This window comes from Anabrus simplex, chromosome 5 (assembly GCF_040414725.1).
Source record: "Anabrus simplex isolate iqAnaSimp1 chromosome 5, ASM4041472v1, whole genome shotgun sequence".
Taxonomy (NCBI): Eukaryota; Metazoa; Arthropoda; class Insecta; order Orthoptera; family Tettigoniidae; genus Anabrus; species Anabrus simplex.
In genome coordinates, this window is record NC_090269.1 from 315,407,912 (window position 1) to 315,427,643 (window position 19,732).

A 19,732-nucleotide genomic window follows, 5' to 3' on the forward strand; every position below is an offset into this window, starting at 1 on the left:
TATCTACGAAATTAATTTTCAAGTTTCTCTGAAGATGTCACTACTGGGAAATGTTGTAGTTTCTGAACTGGGTCGTTTTCAACGCATTTTTGTTTCCCTATTGTAAGAAGTGTGAACCTTTTCTTCTAGAGGACACTACTGAAGATCTACAATAGTGCACCCTAGTGCGAAGTGAAAGAACTGTTTTTTTGGAGAAAATTTTTATTTCAAAAGTTTGTTTCTTGTTAAATTTCTTTCTGTTATTGTTTAAGTTGGCTGTATACCCCTTTCTTTCCCCTTGTTTTGTATTTAGCCAATCCCGAATTTTTAAAATTAATTTCTAACCAATCAGGTGTATCTTCTCCAAAGGGGATATGTTGCTGTACCCTAGCCAATAAAGTGATTGTGGGCGGGTGTTTTCTTACCTGAAACGCCTCGAACTTTCCGCGAGAGTATATAAACTGCTGATTTTAGGGTCTCTGCGCCACTTCAGTACCATCTTTCAGTGTGTAAAGTACATAGCAGGGGGCGGGAAGCGCCTCTTTCTTCGGGGAGCAGTTCTACACCAAGGTAATGGCCTTTTAATAACTTCTTTTCTTGCTAGCTCAGCAGTTTAACTCTCGGGGCGGGTCCGAAGCATTTCTACCATGTAACCTTTTCCTAAATGTAACTACTCTTAGCATCTATTATCTTTTAAAGCTACATATTGGGATAGAGAGTGCTTAACCCTCTCGAGCTCCCACTCATTTCGTTTTGAGGTGAACTTATTTCTCACAACCGATTTTTCCTTAATGTAAAGTAAATTGTTCTTTTCTAAAGTCACCTCAGTAGTATGGGATTAGCCCTTGCATTTGTGGCCTAGAGCCAGATTAGTTTTTAAAACAAATGCATTAGGAGTGCAGATTGCCTCCTCTCGAGTTGTTATTTTAGAGGTCATGTAATTAACCTTCTTCTCATTTAATAGACCTCAGTAGGTTGGGTATTTTTACCCCTGTGTATATGTCCTTAGAGGACAGCTTGAAGGTGGAATTAGGTGTGGCCTTTGACAGGCCTAAAATTTGAGGGCAAGTTGCTCTTTCTTGAAAATTTTGTTTTCTGCGCGCCTCAAGGAGGCCTTACTGTGTAATTTGGAGCAAGTGCTCCTAGGCATGAATGGGGTTTTCTGCCCCTCTGTTGAAACTTGTGTTTGGGGTAAAACTGGGCTAATGGCTCAAGAATTATGAGGTTGGGGCTCGAAGCCCAAATCCTGTAAATATTGTAATTGTACTTTTATTGCCTTGCTACTCTGTACCTGTCTTTCGTGTTATTTCTGAATTTTGGAAAGAGAATATAACCTTGTTAAATTTTACATTAACTTTAATTTCGTAGTTTGAGACCCGTTCACACCCGCACCTTCTTTCACCTCTACCTACCGCAAAAACACGGTAACAATTATTATTATTATTATTATTATTATTATTATTATTATTATTATTATTATTATTATTATTATTATTATTTAGCATCATCTCAATCTCCTATGGGTTACGATTACACAACTTCTGAACTGTTGATGTTCTTTCTTTTTACGCCAATACTCCTTCATTCTCTGGCTCGCTTTTGTTCGTTCCTCATCCGAGAACACCCTTCTTGTTTTCCGGGGTTTCTATACAAACAGATCCGTCACCTCTGCGATTTTCCTTTTGAACACTGTTCTGTTTGTATACCTGCCTCCTCAGTGCCGCATTTTTTAAGATCCTGGTGAAATTATTTCAGCCATGGCACTTGGGTCTTTCTTCTTTCCTAGAAGATGAGGATCGTATTTGCTAGGCGTTCCGGTCCCATTTTTCTCCGGTGTCCATAGAAAGCCAATCGTCTTTTTCTTATCGAGGCTGAAATGTTCTCGCATTTTTCATACACTTCTTGATTTAGCCGTCAATTTCCTTTGAGTTCTGAATCCATCAAAATCCTCTTCGGCGGAGTTCCATATATTCAATGTCTCAGAATATTTCTTTAGAGCAGCTTTACACACATCATTCCACCATGGATGCCTTTTCCTTTTAGTGAGAAATATTTAATGTTTGGCAGCTTCTTGGATTTTTCGAGAAATTTCATACCATTTATATGTGTTTAATAAATCCAGTTCTTTCCATCAGATTTATATTATATTTTCTTGGTTTAATTTCAGTTCTTCAATGCTGTATTTTTGTATCCTGAAAGCTTTCTTCTTGGTATTTTTAGGAATGAATATCATTTTGATCGTTGTCAGATAGTGGTCTGATCGTTGCCATAAGACATATCTGTGTCGGTGCGACGTAAAGCCAATAGCAAAAAAAAAAAGATAGTGGTCTGAATCTAAGTTTGCTCCTCGTTGTACTCTAAGATTCATTACTTCTCTGGGGTTACTGGTTGCAACAAAGTCAATTTGGTTAATTTCAAAGTTACACTCAGAATCGAACAAGAAGCCTGTGATAGGTTGAAAATTAATTACAGAAATTAGTGATTGGCTAAATTCAAAACTGGCGGAAAGAAAAAGGAAATATTGCCAACCAAAAAATAAATGAACATCAATCAGTTACAAAAACCTAGAAATACAAAACATCTTTAAATTATAAGTTCTTACACCTCGCACCAGAGTGCATGATCATAGTTTTTTGGTAGTGTCATCTATGGAAGAATGTCCAAACTTCTTGATGAATGGCAAACAAAACAAGGAGAAATTCACTCAGTTTAGGAAACTGCACAATAACGAAATTACATAATATTTCGGTGGTGACGTCTTCTGATTAAAATTCAAATTTGTTGTGTTATTAATTCAACTTTTGACTGATAGAGGAGTTAATTTAGGCGCTAATTTTGAATGCGCAGCGATGAGGTGTACCTCCCGGTACAATTATTATTATTATTATTATTATTATTATTATTATTATTATTATTATTATTATTATTATTATTATTATTATTATTATTATTATTAACATACGGACATACATCTTTATTATAGACTGCTTATCCTTTCAGCGCTCAGTGTTCTACCACCCCCATACCCTGCTACCATTACACATCAACACAGTACACGACATATACGCGCAGATACTTACCTCGCTTACCTCTCTTCATAAATTGCCGTGGATGGACTGGAAGGAGCTAAAACAGCTCGGAGCTGGATCCGTGCGTAGACAAAGGGAAGCGAAAGGACAGAAAGGCATGAACACGAAACCCCCATGAATAAAAGAATGGATCAAGGAAACTGGGGTTTATTATAAACACACATAATATTAGAATGAGAACAGAAATGAGAGGCTGCATTAAAAGTTACTTACATAACTGTAGAAAATTGAAACATCAAGTAGTATCCCGTTCAATGACATAGTAAGTTTCGTGTAACACGCCGACAGTACACACGATCGCACAACACACCTACGTATGACTACATAGAATTTACAAATTCGTTTGAAAAAAATAATGTGACGTGAAACACATCATCGAAGAAATCAGAAAATGGAACCACTAAAGGAATAATACAGTCGCGGTAATACGGGCCGCGCACATGTCACAGTTTGCATCCGCGCTCTAAGCGAGCGTCCATTCGATGCCAGCGCGTCCCAACAAAAGCAAAGCACAGCCTCCCAAAAGGAGCAGAAGCGAAGAAGAAGAAGATGTTGCCACAGTTACAAAAACAAAAACTAATCGCCGACAATGGACCAAATAACGGCCTAGAAATATAAAATAGCACACTACACATGGCTCAAATCGGCCAACTAAAACGAAAAGTAAAATAAAATAAAGAAAAATCAAAATTGAAATTACGAGATACGGAGAGTACTATAGACCGTAGAGGCGCGCGGCTGTGAGCTTGCATCCGGGAGATAGTAGGTTCGAATCCCACCATCGGCAGCCCTGAAATTGGTTTTCCGTGGTTTCCCATTTTCACACCAGGCAAAAGCTGGGGCTGTACCTTAATTAAGGCCACGGCCGCTTCCTTCCAACTCCTAGGCCTTTCCTATCCCATCGTCGCCATAAGACCTATCTGTGTCGGTGCGACGTAAAGCCCCTAGCAAAAAAACTATAGACCGTATACAAGCAGACAGCACAGGCTCGCGCGCGCGCGCACACACACACACACACACACACACACGTATGAACAAGAAGAAAGACCCAATATAAAATCGACCCAGATCAGGCCGGAGTGTAAACGCACGCAACGTATACTATCGCACAGGATAGCGAAGGATATCATGGGCTCACGAGCATGGTTCGAACACCGCAGATACAATGCTGGACCGCCGCAAAATATAGGCAAGGCTGATCCAAATATAATCGTAGCAATCACAACACTCGTCGACCCGCTACACGGGACATCCAAATTGCCTCACGTGGACAAACATGGATTAAACCCCGTAGCGTCATATCACACAATACACCAATGCTCAGTCATGATTTCAAATGATGAGTGAACAAAAATGCATGGTCTCAAAACCCACAAACACACACAGGCCCAAACAAACAGATAGGTAAATACCACTCTCCGTTCCCACGCGTGTGCACACAAAGAAAGAAAAAATTAAAACACACACATAAAATGAAGTAATTAAGAGTCTGCAAAGACAGGTGATAAAAGACTACCGAAATACAATCACACCGAACAGTTTTTGTAACTGGCATGAAAATGAAATAAAATGAATGAATACCTGGGAGCAGCAATCAGGAGTCTTGAAAATATACCTGAATCAAAATAATAACTTCAAGCAGAGAACAGAGCCTTGAAACAAGTAAATCCACGATAATAGCAATTCGCAGATCAAGAAGCGCATATTAAATTCCAGTCTGCTTATCACGTTTGATCCGACCATTGTTGGCATCGCGAGTAGACCAACTTAGCACTCGGAGAGCGAGAGACAGACTGTGTCAAAGAGACTGTGTATAAACCACTGAACTATAGGTAATACTGGAACGCTGACTGTATGGGAGCGAAGTGCGGCTTCCGGTGCGACTAGCTGTACGGCAAGGAGGCATGACTGGCGTATACGTACATGCGACGAGACGCAAGTATTTTAACGAATTTAAACATTTAAGCGGAATGTCTCTTGCAAATTTCACGTAATTTACGGCGAAATATATATTTCAGAGGATTAATAGCATTTTGAAACTGAAAATGGCTAGTAATATTGGATAAAATGAAAATATAATCTAGGCCTGATTAATCTCAAACATTATTTTTTTTCTTTAAGAGATCAAAGACAGTAAATGCGTATACGTACACTAAAAACAAAAAGAACAACCCTTGGTGCAATGGCCTCGAAAAGCCAGGGCATAAGCGACCGCTGCTCACGCCTACGGCCTGCAGATTAGGAGGTGTCGTGGGGTCAGCGCGACGAATCCTCTCGGCCGTTATTCTTCGCTTTCGACACCGATACATTAAAAAGGCAATAGCATAGATGCCATACAAACACAAGATATGCATAAAAATGATAGCCTAGTGATTTTAGACGAGAAATATCTGTGAATGATGGTCCATTGAAAATACATTGTATTCAGTTTTTGAACCACATTTATTATCAGGACAAAGACAGTATTTGTATTCGTGTGTACATACATACATACATACATACATACATATACACACATAATTTAACATTGGAACATGCTCTTATTAAACAAAATATATACACTTTACAAAATAATCAGTCACCATTGATCTGCATTTAGTCCACTTACTCAGGTGGCAGATTTCTTATCAGTTGTTTCCCTAGTCTTTTCTGAAATGACTTCAAATAAGTTGAAAATGTATTGAACATCTTCCTTGGTAGATTATTCCAATCCCTAACTCCTCTTCCTATAAATGAATATTTGCACCAATTTGTTCTCTTGAATTCCAACTTTACCTTCATACTGTGATCCTTCCTACTTTTAAAAACACCACTCAACGTTATTCATCTGCTGACATCATTCCACACCATCTCTTCATTGACAGCTCAGAACTTACCCCTTGGTTGAGCTGCTCTTCTCCTTACTCTTAAGTCTTCCCAGCCCAAAGTTTGCAAAATTTTCATAACACTCACCCTTTGTCTGAAATCTCCCAGAACAAATCGTGCTTTCACTTGGAATTTTTCCAGTTCTCAAATCAAGTAATCTTCCTGAGGGTCCCATATACTGGAACCATACTCTAATTGTGGTCTTACCAGTCACTTATGTGCCCTTTTCTATACATCCTTACTACAGCCCTTAAATACCCTCACATTCAACATTCTTCACTGCAGTTTGAAATTTTAATCCAACTAAAGACCTTAGAATGTTCTAAACATACCTGTTTACGAGGGGTGGAGGCATATGTGTGAGCAAGGGTGGGGGTGGGGATGGTTCTCACGAGGGTACACATAGGCCCTGATATACGCATTACAAATTCATGCTACAGTAGAACATTAAATGGATATACTGGCAACAAAATAATCATTACACTTTTTACAACCTCTATACAATATCATGCATCCTGTTAACTTATCACTGTAATACAGGTGGTGAACAAAAAAGGTGGCACCATTCAACCCATGTTTAGCCTACTCAAGGCTAAAAATTATGTTTGTTCAGTTTTCCTCTAACACTACACGAGTTGCCATAAGCTCTATACAAGGATTGCTTTTTTGCCATAACTCACTAGCCTAATAAATAGAAGACAGCACTTGTATGTGTGTATGTATAAATACACATACAATATACAACGTCACACTGAAATATACCATAGGCTGCACCTAATGAACAAAATATTGCACTTTACAAAACAACCACACATTTAACATTCTTCAATGCAGTTTGAAATTTTAATCCAACTAAAGACCTTAGAATGTTCTAAACATATCTGTTTACGAGGGGTGGAGGTGTATGTGTGAGCAGGGGTGGGGGTGGGGATGGTTCTCACAAGGGTACAGATAGGCCCTGATGTACGCATTAAAAATTCATGCTACAGTAGTACATTAAATGGATATACTGGCAACAAAATAATCATTAACGTTTTTACAACCCCTATACAATACCATGCATCCTGTTAATTCATCACTATAATACAAGTGGTGAATAAAAAAGGTGGCGCCATTCAGCCCATGTTTAGCCTAAACATGGCTAAAAATTATAAGTTTGTTCAGCTTTGCTCTAACAGTAGAAGAGTTGCCATGAGCTTTATACAATGTTTGTTTTTTGCCATAACTCACTAGCCTAATCAATAGATACAATTCTGCAATTTTCCTGAGGATTTGTAATTCATGCAGCTCTTCACAAAGGTATTCACTATCCACTGGATGTGAGAAATGGAAAGGCAAGTTACCTCCAGTACTTAACTTCATTACCACTGATTGGACAATAATTTTGTCCAGATTGCTGGCATTCATCTGCTCACCTAACACAACTCTCAACCTAAATTCCTTCTCTGTGCACTGAATTATTCTTAGAACATCTGGAGATGGTTCAATTAGTTTACCTCTCGAAACATGCTGCACAAAACTGTAACAAGTTTTATGGGGAACTGCGTAAGAGTGATCAGGGAAACTCTCAGTTTGTCTTATTACCATTGCTCTACAACGAGAGCAAGTAAGGGACTTCAAAAGCCTCATCACAATGTACCCTCCAATGTAACACAAAATGTTGTCCTGAAATTCAAACAATTGCATACAAAGCAAATCTGAATATTCTTCTTCTATTCCTGTGTCATTACTCTCATTACATACATTTGAAACTGTTCTTTTCTGCAAACGAAATTCAAAAACAGAACTCAATTGAACTGAGTCAATATTCAAACAATTCCCAGCAGCAGTTACACTGTTTCTGAACAACAACCTTCTTAATGCCCATTTGAACTGCAGAGTATTGGGATTATTATTCCACCCCCACGAGCTCAAATGCAAGAAAAGAACAGCTCAATATGGTCTTGTGAAAACTTATATGTCAGCACATATTTAAATGGATTTTGTGCTCTAGTGAGCAATATTCTAGCAACTAAACTTATAGAAGTGGCAGCTATAATAAACCCCACACAGAACATTTTACGAGCATGGCACAGAAGTGGTACACCTTCAATCTTTAAGGACCTCAAGTAATCACAGGTTTCTGTGAAGCATTTTACCCAATACTGTTCCCCCTGAATGAACAATGGCTGTTTGTAACCCTTCTGAAATGGGTTCCTTGAATTAAGCAAATCAAAAAGTCTGTCGATCATGTATATAAATTCTTCAGTTGCTTCACTGTCTGCAAAGAAAGGATGGCCCTGTTTTCTTAAAAATGAAATTGCATCAGCAACACCAGAACTTAATGTCTGCACAGCAAGTTGTACATTCATCTTTTAATTTCCCCATCTAATGTGTGCACCACTAAGATTATTGGCAAAATTAAATCCTTCATTCTCCTGAATTTCATTTAATTTTGCAATGTACTCCCATTCTTATCAGAGAGGGTATTCCTGGCCAACTTTACCATATGGCATGGGTCAAAAATAACAAAAACATACCCATTTTAACATGCTCAAAGCTACAACTATTCACTGTCAAATCTATTGTGCAACCAAGTTGTTTAATTGTTTGTACATTAGTAGAAGTTCCATCACAGGTTAGGCCCCACACTTTAACACCTACTTCATGTAACTTTGTAAGACACACATTTATCATCTGACACTGTATTTCTGCTGATGTTTTGTTAATCAGAAAGTAACCCACAGGACACTTGAAGTTGTGTGTAAGTGGCACTAGCATTAATACAAGAGCTTCCAATGCCAGTTCATCCTCAGAACCTAAAATTTCACCACAGTCCACATAGCCGGAATATTTGCCCTCAGCCCGGTCCCATACAGTTTGTGTGCGTAGTGACATTGCATCTATCACAAGGTTACAGTCTTTTAACCAAGGTTTCTCATCAATATTCCCTTTCAGATACAAAAATACCTCTTCTAAATAGCCTGGCTCACAGTTCAATTTGGATGTCCACGCCCTTATTGTTGATGGGTGGGGCAAATGAAACAAACCATGGAACTTTGAACGAACAAACCTAAAAGCCTTCGGTGAATAGAAATACAGTGTTGAGGCAAACTGCTTCATGAGACTTGTGTAATGCCACCTGTGTTTAGCATTACCTTCATTTGTGAAAGCATTCATAAGAACTTCAAGGGGAAAGCCTTCAAACCTTCATTCAAGCACAGAAATGACACTATTTGATGAATTAGTTGATTTCAGTTCTTTGAGGAGCAGTTTCATATTGCTGATCTTCTTCTTCCTTCGTCTAAATTTTTCTTGCAGCAACTTAATTTTTTTCTTCAGAGCTACCTTCTTTGGTGAATCTGGAGGTTTAGGTAACTTAGGAAGAGAATCACATGCAACATGATTTTCTTCAGCACAAAGGTTGGATGCTGAGTTGGTGGGCTGCTTTTCATCCTGTAAAGTAAAATAGGTTTGTATCAAACACAATTTTTTCTAACTTTCCATCTGTCTGAAAATTTAATGATCGAAGAATGTGTACAATTTAACATGAGCATTTCAGCACCTTGCAGAATGGAACTTTTAACATCAAACATGAACATACCTTTGACCATATGTTGGGGTTTAAGGGGATACTTACAGTCTATGATAACATCATATGATATGTCCCCTCAGGTTAAGGTAATACAGAAAAAAATACTCTTTCTAACTAGATGCTGAAATTCTATTTACACTGCAGTGGAATGTACACTGTAGGCTTACTGCATATTTGAGATGTGAAACTACTACAAAACTTAAAAATATAATAGCAAATAATACCTACCTCAACTGGTACTTGCCGCTGAATAATTCTATGTCTTTTCTTGGGTGGCTGAAGCAGATGATTTGGAAAATTGAAAATTTCAGGTACTGCATCATCTTTAAGAAGTGATTTGTTTCTATCTGTACCAAACATGTAGCAGGTCTCTGAAAAGTGCCCCACAGGCATGATTTGATTAGAGACTTGTGTGTGAACATTGAAGTGGACAAGGTTAATACAGATATGGTTAAAATTTGTAAACATTTTAGTAATACACAGGTAATTGATAGCAGCAGTTTCGAGAGACACTGTTACACAATGCATGGCCTTCATCTAAACAATTCAGGTAAACGAAAGATAGCAAATATTGTTCTAGATTTTATTAATCTTAAGATAAGTACTGTAAAAAAGGCAACTCCCTTGAGTTATAATGCTGACCAGGAAAACTAGTAGAAAGAGCCAGCCGTACTTCAAGCTGGCTCAGCCAACTAGAAAATGAAACTCAGGAAGGCAGGGAATTTCAAGTTAACCAATTGCAACAGTCAAGTTTTAGGGAGGAAGGGGGTCTGAGATTGCTCTTGGTAAACTGTCAGAGTGTAGTAAATAAACAATTAAAATTCGGTACATTGATGGAATCTTATGAGACTGATGTGGTGATAGGAGTGGAATCGTGGTTGAGAGAAGGGGTGGGTAACAGAGAAGTATTTCCAGAAGGGTACACAGTCTATCATAGAGACCGAGGAGATAAAAAGGGAGGGGGGGTGTTTATTCTGGTGAAGGAAACTTATTGTTCACATGAATGGTTTACCAATGAAAGGGATGAAATATTAGGGATAAAATTAATTTGTGATAATATGATGGAGGTGGGAATTATAGGAACATACAGGCCAGGAAGAGAGGAAAGGGACGTGGAAATATTTGAGAAAATAATAGATTATACTCATAAAAACAATAATAATGATGTGGTAATAATTGGGGGAGATCTAAACTTGCCTGAAGTTGAATGGAATGGAGCTACAAGTGAAGCCCATGAACAGAAACTGGCAAATAAGTTAATCTGGGAGGGAGGATTTACACAAGTAGTTCAAGAACCAACTCGTCTCAATAACTTACTAGATGTATTCTTGATTAAACCATGGGAAATTGTTGATAAAACTGAGGTAATTGAAGGAATAGGTGACCATAAGGCTGTAATAATGGATGTAGGACTGGTATCAAAAAGGCTTAATAAGAGGGTTACACAAGACAAGAAATTGTACAGAAAAACTAAAGTTGATGAATTTGGGATTTACCTTAAATCACAATTCAGTTGTTGGATAAGTGAAGGGAGTAATGTGGATACACTTTGGGCTAAATTCAAAGGAATCATTTGGGAAGGAGAGAAGAGATTTGTACCTGTTAAGAAGGGTAAAATGACCTCAGACCCTGTTTATTATACAAGGGAAATAAGAAAATTAAAAAGAAAATGTAGAATAGTAAACAGGAAAATCAAGGAAGGTAGGGAGAGTAGAGAAACTAGAAAACAGCTAATGAGGGAACTGAATAGAGTGAAAAAGGAAGCAAAAGAGAATTATATGAATGGCATTCTTCAAGAGTGTAATGACCACAAAGGGAAATGGAAAAAGCTGTATTCATATATCAGGAATCAAAAAGGAAAAGGAATCCAAATTCCTACAATGGTGGGAGAAGGGGGTGAACACTATTTAACAGATACTGAGAAAGCAAACCTCTTTAGTAAGGAATTCAAATATTCAGTAGATGATTGTCAGGAGTTGGAAACCGAAACAGAAGATACAGAAGGAGAGACGCAGAGGGAAACAAGAAGCTTCTCATTCACAAATGAAGATATTTTCAGAGAAATCCAACTGCTTCAGCAAGGAAAAGCAGCAGGAAGTGATCAAATTACTGGGGAGGTGTTAAAGACAATGGGGTGGTACATAGTGCCTTATTTAAAATTTCTCTTTGACTATGTCATAAATAATAGTGTGATACCAAAGGAATGGAAGGAATCTATAATAATACCAATTTATAAAGGAAAGGGTGATAAAAGGAAACCAGAAAACTACAGACCAATCAGCCTGACCAGTATAGTTTGTAAAATACTGGAGAGTTTAATATCAAAGTACATCAGAGGGATATGTGATGATAAAAATTGGTTCATGAGGAGCCAGTATGGATTTAGAAAGAAATTTTCTTATGAGGCACAACTGGTGGGATTTCAGCAGGACATATCAGATCAATTGGATTCAGGAGGCCAGTTAGATTGCATAGCCATAGATCTTTCCAAAGCCTTTGATAGAGTGGAACATGGAATATTACTAAACAAATTGGAGGGAATAGGACTGGACGTAAGGGTTACACGTTGGGTGAAAACATTTCTAAATTCAAGGGTTCAGAAAGTCAAAGTAGGAAATAACGTATCGCAGAAAGAGAAAGTTTGGAAGGGAATTGCACAGGGTAGTATAATCGGTCCGTTACTTTTCTTAATATACGTAAATGATTTAGGGAATAGTATAACATCAAAAATAAGGTTGTATGCAGATGACATAATTGTTTATAGGGAAATAAATACCATTGAGGATTGTTCAGAATTACAAAGGGACCTTGAGAGTATCCAACAATGGGTTGAAGAGAATAATATGAAGGTTAATGGAGGCAAATCAACTGTTACAACATTTACAAAGAGGAGTTATAAAACTGAATTTGAATATACTTTTGATGGGGTAGTTATCCCAAAAGATGGCAAGTGCAAATACTTAGGTGTAAAATTTGAAAGTAATTTGCACTGGAAGGGTCATGTGGATGGCATTGTTGGGAAAGCATACAGATCACTACATGTCATAATGAGGCTACTTAAATGATGCAACAAAGAATTAAAAGAGAAAAGTTACCTAAGTATGGTTCGTCCATTATTGGAATATGCAAACAGTGTTTGGGATCCTCACCAAGAATACCTAATAAAAGAAATAGACAGTGTGCAGAGGAAAGCAGCAAGGTTTGTAACAGGGGATTTCAGGAGAAAGAGTAGCGTATCAGAAATGTTAAAGGAACTAGGGTGGGAAACTTTAAGTAAGAGAAGGGAGAAAACTAGACTTATAGGGTTATATAGAGCCTATACAGGAGAAGCAGCATGGGGAGATATCCGTGAGAGGCTTCAGTTGGAAAATAATTATATCGGCAGGACTGACCACAAATGTAAAATTAGAAGAAATTTTTGTAGAAGCGATTGGGGTAAATTTTCATTCATTGGGAAGGGTGTAAAGGAGTGGAACAGTTTACCAGGGGTAGTGTTTGATCCTTTTCCAAAATTTGTACAGATATTCAAGAAGAGAATAAACAGCAACAGAGAAAATACATGAAATGTTAGAGGGCATTCGACCAGTGCAGGTTAATGTAAATAAAAAATGTGTGTGAATAAATTAATTCCATCCCCTAGTCTAAGGAGTTTGGACAGCCAAAGTAGGGGACTGCCTGTAGGGGTGAAGTACAGTGGGGACTTCGAGGGCCCTGGGACCGCTACGGTAGCTGTGAAGGCCCTTCGGGAACTCTGAAAAGTGGTGGCAAAAGGGGCTCTGGTTAAGACGCAGCAGGTCGTTATGCTACTTAGGTTCCAGAATGGGTAAAGGAAAAAAGAAAAAAGTAAATAAATGCAATGTAAATTTTAATCTTATACCAGTTGTACAGTATCATTTGAAGTAATTCCAGATAAAGTATATCAGTTGAGTATATTTGTAAGTAGTACAGGAGATATTATTAGTAGAATTTTGTAAACAATATAAATTTACTAAAGATGAGCTGTGTGTTTAATAGAAAAAATTGTTAGCGTAAATTGTATAATATTGTATTATAGGAAAATTTTGTTCTCTTGTTAATTTAATATTTAGTGCTTGACAATAATGCATTTTAGTGTACCATTTGCCACCGAGGGTAGGCACCTCATTTGCAAATAAAGAGATTTTGATTTGATTTGATTTGATTTGATTAGACTCTTTACCTGTGGAAATGAAGCTTTTGTGAATTCACATCTGTTTTCTTCTGCTGCCTGTTAGTGCAACCGTAAGCTACACAAGAAATACGCATCTTGATTGCATCACAAATTCGATGGACGGTCAAATATTACAAAAAAAAGTCCATCAAACACAACACATCAGCTAACTTCCAGACTCAGTATCTCGTCAACTTTGCCGCGCTTTGCCGTACACGAGGGGGCGTGACTAGCCAAGGAACAGGAAGCAGATTTCTGCGAGCGCTACCACGGCGGTCAGCATTCCAGTATTACCTATAGTTCAATGGTATAAACACAGATGGCAAGAGCGCCGTCTTGAATGAGAAACTATAAGTTTCAGGTCACATTCGAGTAATGTTATCGCTGATGGCGACAACGACAGTCAAGGAGAAGTAGGAATAAAAAAAGTGCACCACCAAGGCAGGCTTGGTTCGGCACAGTGTGCAAGCCTCTGTTAAATAACTGAACGCTTCCACAATCCTCTATTTGAGGCTTCGTTTAGTTCCACACATACGTACCTTTAAATCATTAAAAGCTGAGCATAACCATCATCGTCCCGGTCCCCCCTCTACATCTCTTGGCCACCGTGACTGTGACTATTATTCTTCTAGGTATCCTATCCCCTTCAATGTGTTTTACACAACCTCATGGTTATGCGTGCAGCTTCACTCATCGACTTCATTTCTAGCTTAGCCTTTATTTCCTCATTCCAAGTACCTACGTCCTGCCATATTCCCACCTGTTTGTCATAGCGATCATTCTCGCTACTTTCATGTCTATTATTTCCAGCTTATAAAATATCCTGAGTTAACTCAGCTTTCACTCCCGTAAAACTGAAATAGTTCTGTGAAAAGGTAATACTTTCGTCCGGGTCCTTCTCACCGAATACTGTTCATCACAACTGCGAACTCACTGCATTAGCTTTGCTGCACCTTGATTTAAATTCACTACTCTACTTCCATCCTGGGAGAATGAAAATGAAAATCAACAGGCTGTTTCCAGTCATTTGACCGCGTTAGGAATGTAGTGAATGAAGCCCCATCTAGCGCGAGGATAGGAATTGTGCCGGCTGCCGAAGTCTGACGCACTCCTCTGGAGCAATGATTAATAACTCCCAGTGATACTGGAGAGTGTTGCTGAATGAAATATGACAGGGAAAACTGGAGTACCCGGAGAAAAGCCTGTCCCACCTCCGCCTTGTCCAGCACAAATCTCACATGGAGTGACCGGGAATTGAAGCACGGAACCCAGCGGTGAGAGGCCGGCGCGCTGCCGCCTGAGACTTCTTCTGGGAGAATACACTTCCTAAATATTCGAAATGAACTACCTGGTCCAGTTTTGTATTCCCGACGTGATATTCAGTTCTTTTAGGCGTCTCCACTACTGGCATCACTTGATCACCTCTTTTCAAATTCCGAGATATTAGAGTGCAGGCTTTTCGCAATCTTCCATCGTCGGCAAAGGCCAAATTGCTTTCGAAATATCCACCCAACTGAAACTTGGCCTGGCACTTTATTCCTTTCAGTACATAATCCATGTAGATTATGAACAACAAACATACTGTGCTTTTACTGTAGCCTACTTTTTCTTTTTTTTCTTTTGCTAGGGGCTTTACGTCGCACCGACACAGATAGGTCTTATGGCGACGATGGGATAGGAAGGGCCTAGGAGTTGGAAGGAAGCGGCCATGGCCTTAATTAAGGTACAGCCCCAGCATTTGCCTGGTGTGAAAATGGGAAACCACGGAAAACCATCTTCAGGGCTGCCGATAGTGGGATTCGAACCTACTATCTCCCGGATGCACCTACTTTTTCTATCCCTTGTAAGTACCTTGTACCTAGAATTCGATCACCAATCCTCACTGCAGTCCAACTGTCAACATAAATGTCTTTGATTGCTCGTAACACCCACCCTTAATCCTACAATACTTCACAACTATTATTTTTTTAATGCAAATGATTCGGATACCATCAAAATCAGAGGTGTTGACCTACCAAAAAGAAGACTTTTATGTATCTTGGCTCCATAATTTCTTTCTTTTCTTTTTTTGCTATTTGCTCTATGTCGCACCGACACACATAGGTCTATGGCAACGATGGGATATGAAAGGCCTAGGAATGGGAAGGAAGAGACCGTGCCCTTAATTAAGGTATAGTCTAAGCATTTGCCTGGTGTGAAAATGGGAAACCATGGAAAACCATATTCAGGGCTGCCGACAGTGGGATTCGAACCCACTATCTCCCGGATGTGACCTCATATCTGCGCGCCCCTAACCGCATGGCCAACTCGCTCGGTGGCTCCAAGATTACTGCTGACGGAACCATTAGTTCATATACCTATAAACGCTTCAACACTGCGTGGATTAAATAGCATTCTGTGACTGGTGTACTGTGGAACAAGAAGATTCGAGACCGGCTCAGGTAAAAAATGAACCTTTCTGAAGTCCGCCCAGATGCGTGGTGCTGACCGGTGGCCATCATCATAAGAAGCAGAACAACGACTTGCTGTCATGGAAATGATGGACATCCGATCTGATACTACATGATCTTGTCACAGTTGACGAAGTTAACAGGTGATATGAAGTGGCGCCAATCGTTGGAAAGTAGCCTACTTCCAGCAAAAGCAAACTGTGGCAAAGAGTAGTTTCACTTTGCAAGTAGATGGGAAATGGCTGATGGGAAAACCAAAGTAGCGTTGGCTTGACACGGTGCAAGAAGATCCCCAGGTTACAGGCTTAGACGCTGATCAGAGACACGATTGTGTAAAGTGACGACAGAGAGCCAAATCAGCGGACCCTGCTACTATCTGGGACAAAAGCTATGGAAGTAGAGGAAGACTTCGTATATTTGACATCACAATATTCTTTACCGGTCGAGTTAGGGACGCTCAACTGTGAGCTTACATCCGGGTTTGAACCCCACTGTCGGCAGCCCTGAATGGTTTTCCGTGGTTTCCGATTTTCACAAAAGGCAAATGCTGGGGCTGTACCTTAACTAATGCAACGGCCGCTTCCTTTCCACTCCTAGGACTTTCCTATCCCATCGTCGCCATAAGACCTATCTGTGTCGGTGCGACGTAAGGCAAATTGTAAATATATATCTTTGTACATTAGTTTCATTTGTAGTTGTTTAAGTACTAGTTTTTTACTTATTTGATGTCAGAGCTGAAGTAATAACCACATAGTCTTAATTCATTTTTCAAAGCTCCATTTGTTATTACGTGGCATTCGCGTTTTGCTTGTTCACTGGAACTATCCGAATTGTAAAACACAATATCTGGTTCTGTAGTTTAAAATAATGAGGACATGAGTTTACTTTACTTTTGACCTTGTGTAGTAGTGGGAAACAACGGAAAACGATCTTCAAGGCTACCGGCGAGAGGGTTCGAACCCACTAACTCTCCCGAATGCAAGTTTACAGCTGCTATGGCCTATACCGCGAAGTTAATCCAGTCAGTAAGCAATGGAGATAAAACAAGGTAGTGATTGTAACAGATTAATCATGGATTGTGGAGCATAAATTTGCTTTTTGCTATTATCTCGAAATGTTGATTTTGGCACTTACCCCTCTGGAATTTCAACATACATACACACTAAATGAAATGCAATGGCGTATGGATTTTAGTGCCCGAAGATAAGTTCGGATCATCGGATGCAGTTCTTCTGATTCGACACCCGTAGACGACCTACACTCCATGATGAGGATGAAATAAAGACGAAGACGACACATTCACCCAGCCCCCGTGCCAGTGGAAATAATCAGTTATGGTTGCCTGGAATCGAACCCCGCACCCCTGTTACCAAAGGCAAGCTCGCTAACCATTCATCCATGAAGCCAGACATATATTCACACTGTACATACATACATACATACATACATACATACATACATACTGCACCCATAAGCGAATTTACGTAATTAATTTACAAATTTAAAGTTGAATATTTCGCATATGGAATACTACAGTAGGCTGTGAAGCTAGCAGTCACAAAGCAACATTCTGGCGCCAGTCAGTCGGCAAGGAAATCCTCGAAACTTCTCTCATGGCACGAACAACTTATAGACCGACCTGAGTGCTGCATCCAATAAATTTTATGGTACCGGCTAGGAGTGGCAACATTCTACTTGGTTCTCACGAGAAAATCACGCGTTGAGGCCTGACCTACTTAGAAGGACAAAGAGACAACGACAACACCCACCAACCCTTGGGAGAAAATGGAAGCATCCATGCTGCGAAGAGCGCGAAAGTCTCAGCCAATCACAAAATTCCAAATTTGAATGTCCTGTCATAGCGGGAATCTACAGTCAGTATTTCGCTATTTGGAGCCCGGAGGAGTTGTGTAAAATAGTGTCCTGACTTCCTAATAATATTTGAAAATTTATCGGTGCAAATGTGTGGTTAATTATTGGCTAATTAATAAAATTTTAACTTCACACGGAAGAGTAGTATCGCCCAGGAATTGAACTGTCATGGCGGAAAGAAGCCATTCGCTGGAAGAAAATAACGCCGGTGACGCGCGCCGTCGTGTGGATTATCCTGTGATCGTTTCCCACGGCGCAATATAACAAGTAAGTCAGACCGAAATTAGGAAGATTTTGTACATAATTTTTGAAACTTTAACTTACGGATGTATGATAAAGCGCTCCCAAGTGCTAGATTACTACACCACATCCCTTCCACAGAACTATTTTCAAGGTGGGGGGAGAACTCATTACAAAACCAGCGAGCAGAGTGGTGAATCTTCAGTGACTGTGTGTTCAGTGTGTGTTCACTGTGGGTTAGTTGATTCAGAGTGTGTTGAGAGTGTATCAGCTAATTCAGTTAGTCAGCTTTCAAATTCAGTCTTGTGTGAACTCTACTGTATGAATTCTGAGTCTGGTAGGAAAGCGATCAGAGACACTGGTTGACATCCGAGTGAGCCATGTATTTTACTTGGGAGAGTAATATTTCAGGAGAAATGAACACTTTAACAAACTTTTACTTTACTTTGAATTTATGCAGAGATGACAGGCAATAGCTACACTTTTCAACACTTGCCTTAGATGAACTCACATTACCAACCGAGAGGGACAATGGAACATGTTGCGACACGTAGCAGCATAAAACCTTTCTAATCCACGTATAGCTTGACATTTGTTGGAAAGCTAGTTTATTCTTTCACTTTTGGGAGGACGATCAGTATAAAATTTCTCCACACATCATTGGAAACTGTACTTCTAGCTTGCTTTTCATCACTTACAATAACTGTTATGGCAAGCGAGATGTTTCGGGGAGAAACTAGTTAAAGCAGACAGGGAGGAGAGTGACTTCTCATTAATGGAAGGCCGCGATGTTAAAGACCTTGAGTAAACTGTTATGTTCCGAAGAGGTGAACAACCGGTAAGCTGTAAGTAAACAAACTGAGAGAGGTGTGAGAGAGCAGCAGGAGGCGTCAGGCAGGTAGCGAAGAGAAAACTTTCGACTTCACGTCAGATGTTATGCAGTGCTGTTGTATCATCTTCACTGAAGTGCTAAAAAAATGCGCGTGTTATGTTAATGTGAGCGTGTGTAACGCCATGATAAAAATGAATCAAGTTTGCGTGTGTGAAAATTTGGAATACCACATCAGCTTCAAGATGGAATTCTAATTCACCATGACGGAGCCCGGAGGGTGATCCAACATGCCTCCAGCACCCAGGTATGAGCAACAACAAAAATAATGTGTAAATAAATATGTAGGACTGTGAGCTAATCAATGATCAAGTGTAGCTTACACTGTTAGATAGGATTGTAAATAATTCATATAATAATAATAATAATAATAATAATAATAATAATAATAATAATAATAATAATAATAATAATAATAATAATAATATTTATTTTTGCACTTTTAGCTAGGGTTATTTCGCGCACTTCCTTTACGTAGATGTGTTTGCATAATTATTATGGTTCATTTGTAGTAAGTCACTTTGACAGTTAGGATGCTATATTATTAGATCTCAGTGAGTGTAATGCCGATTTTATAATATAATA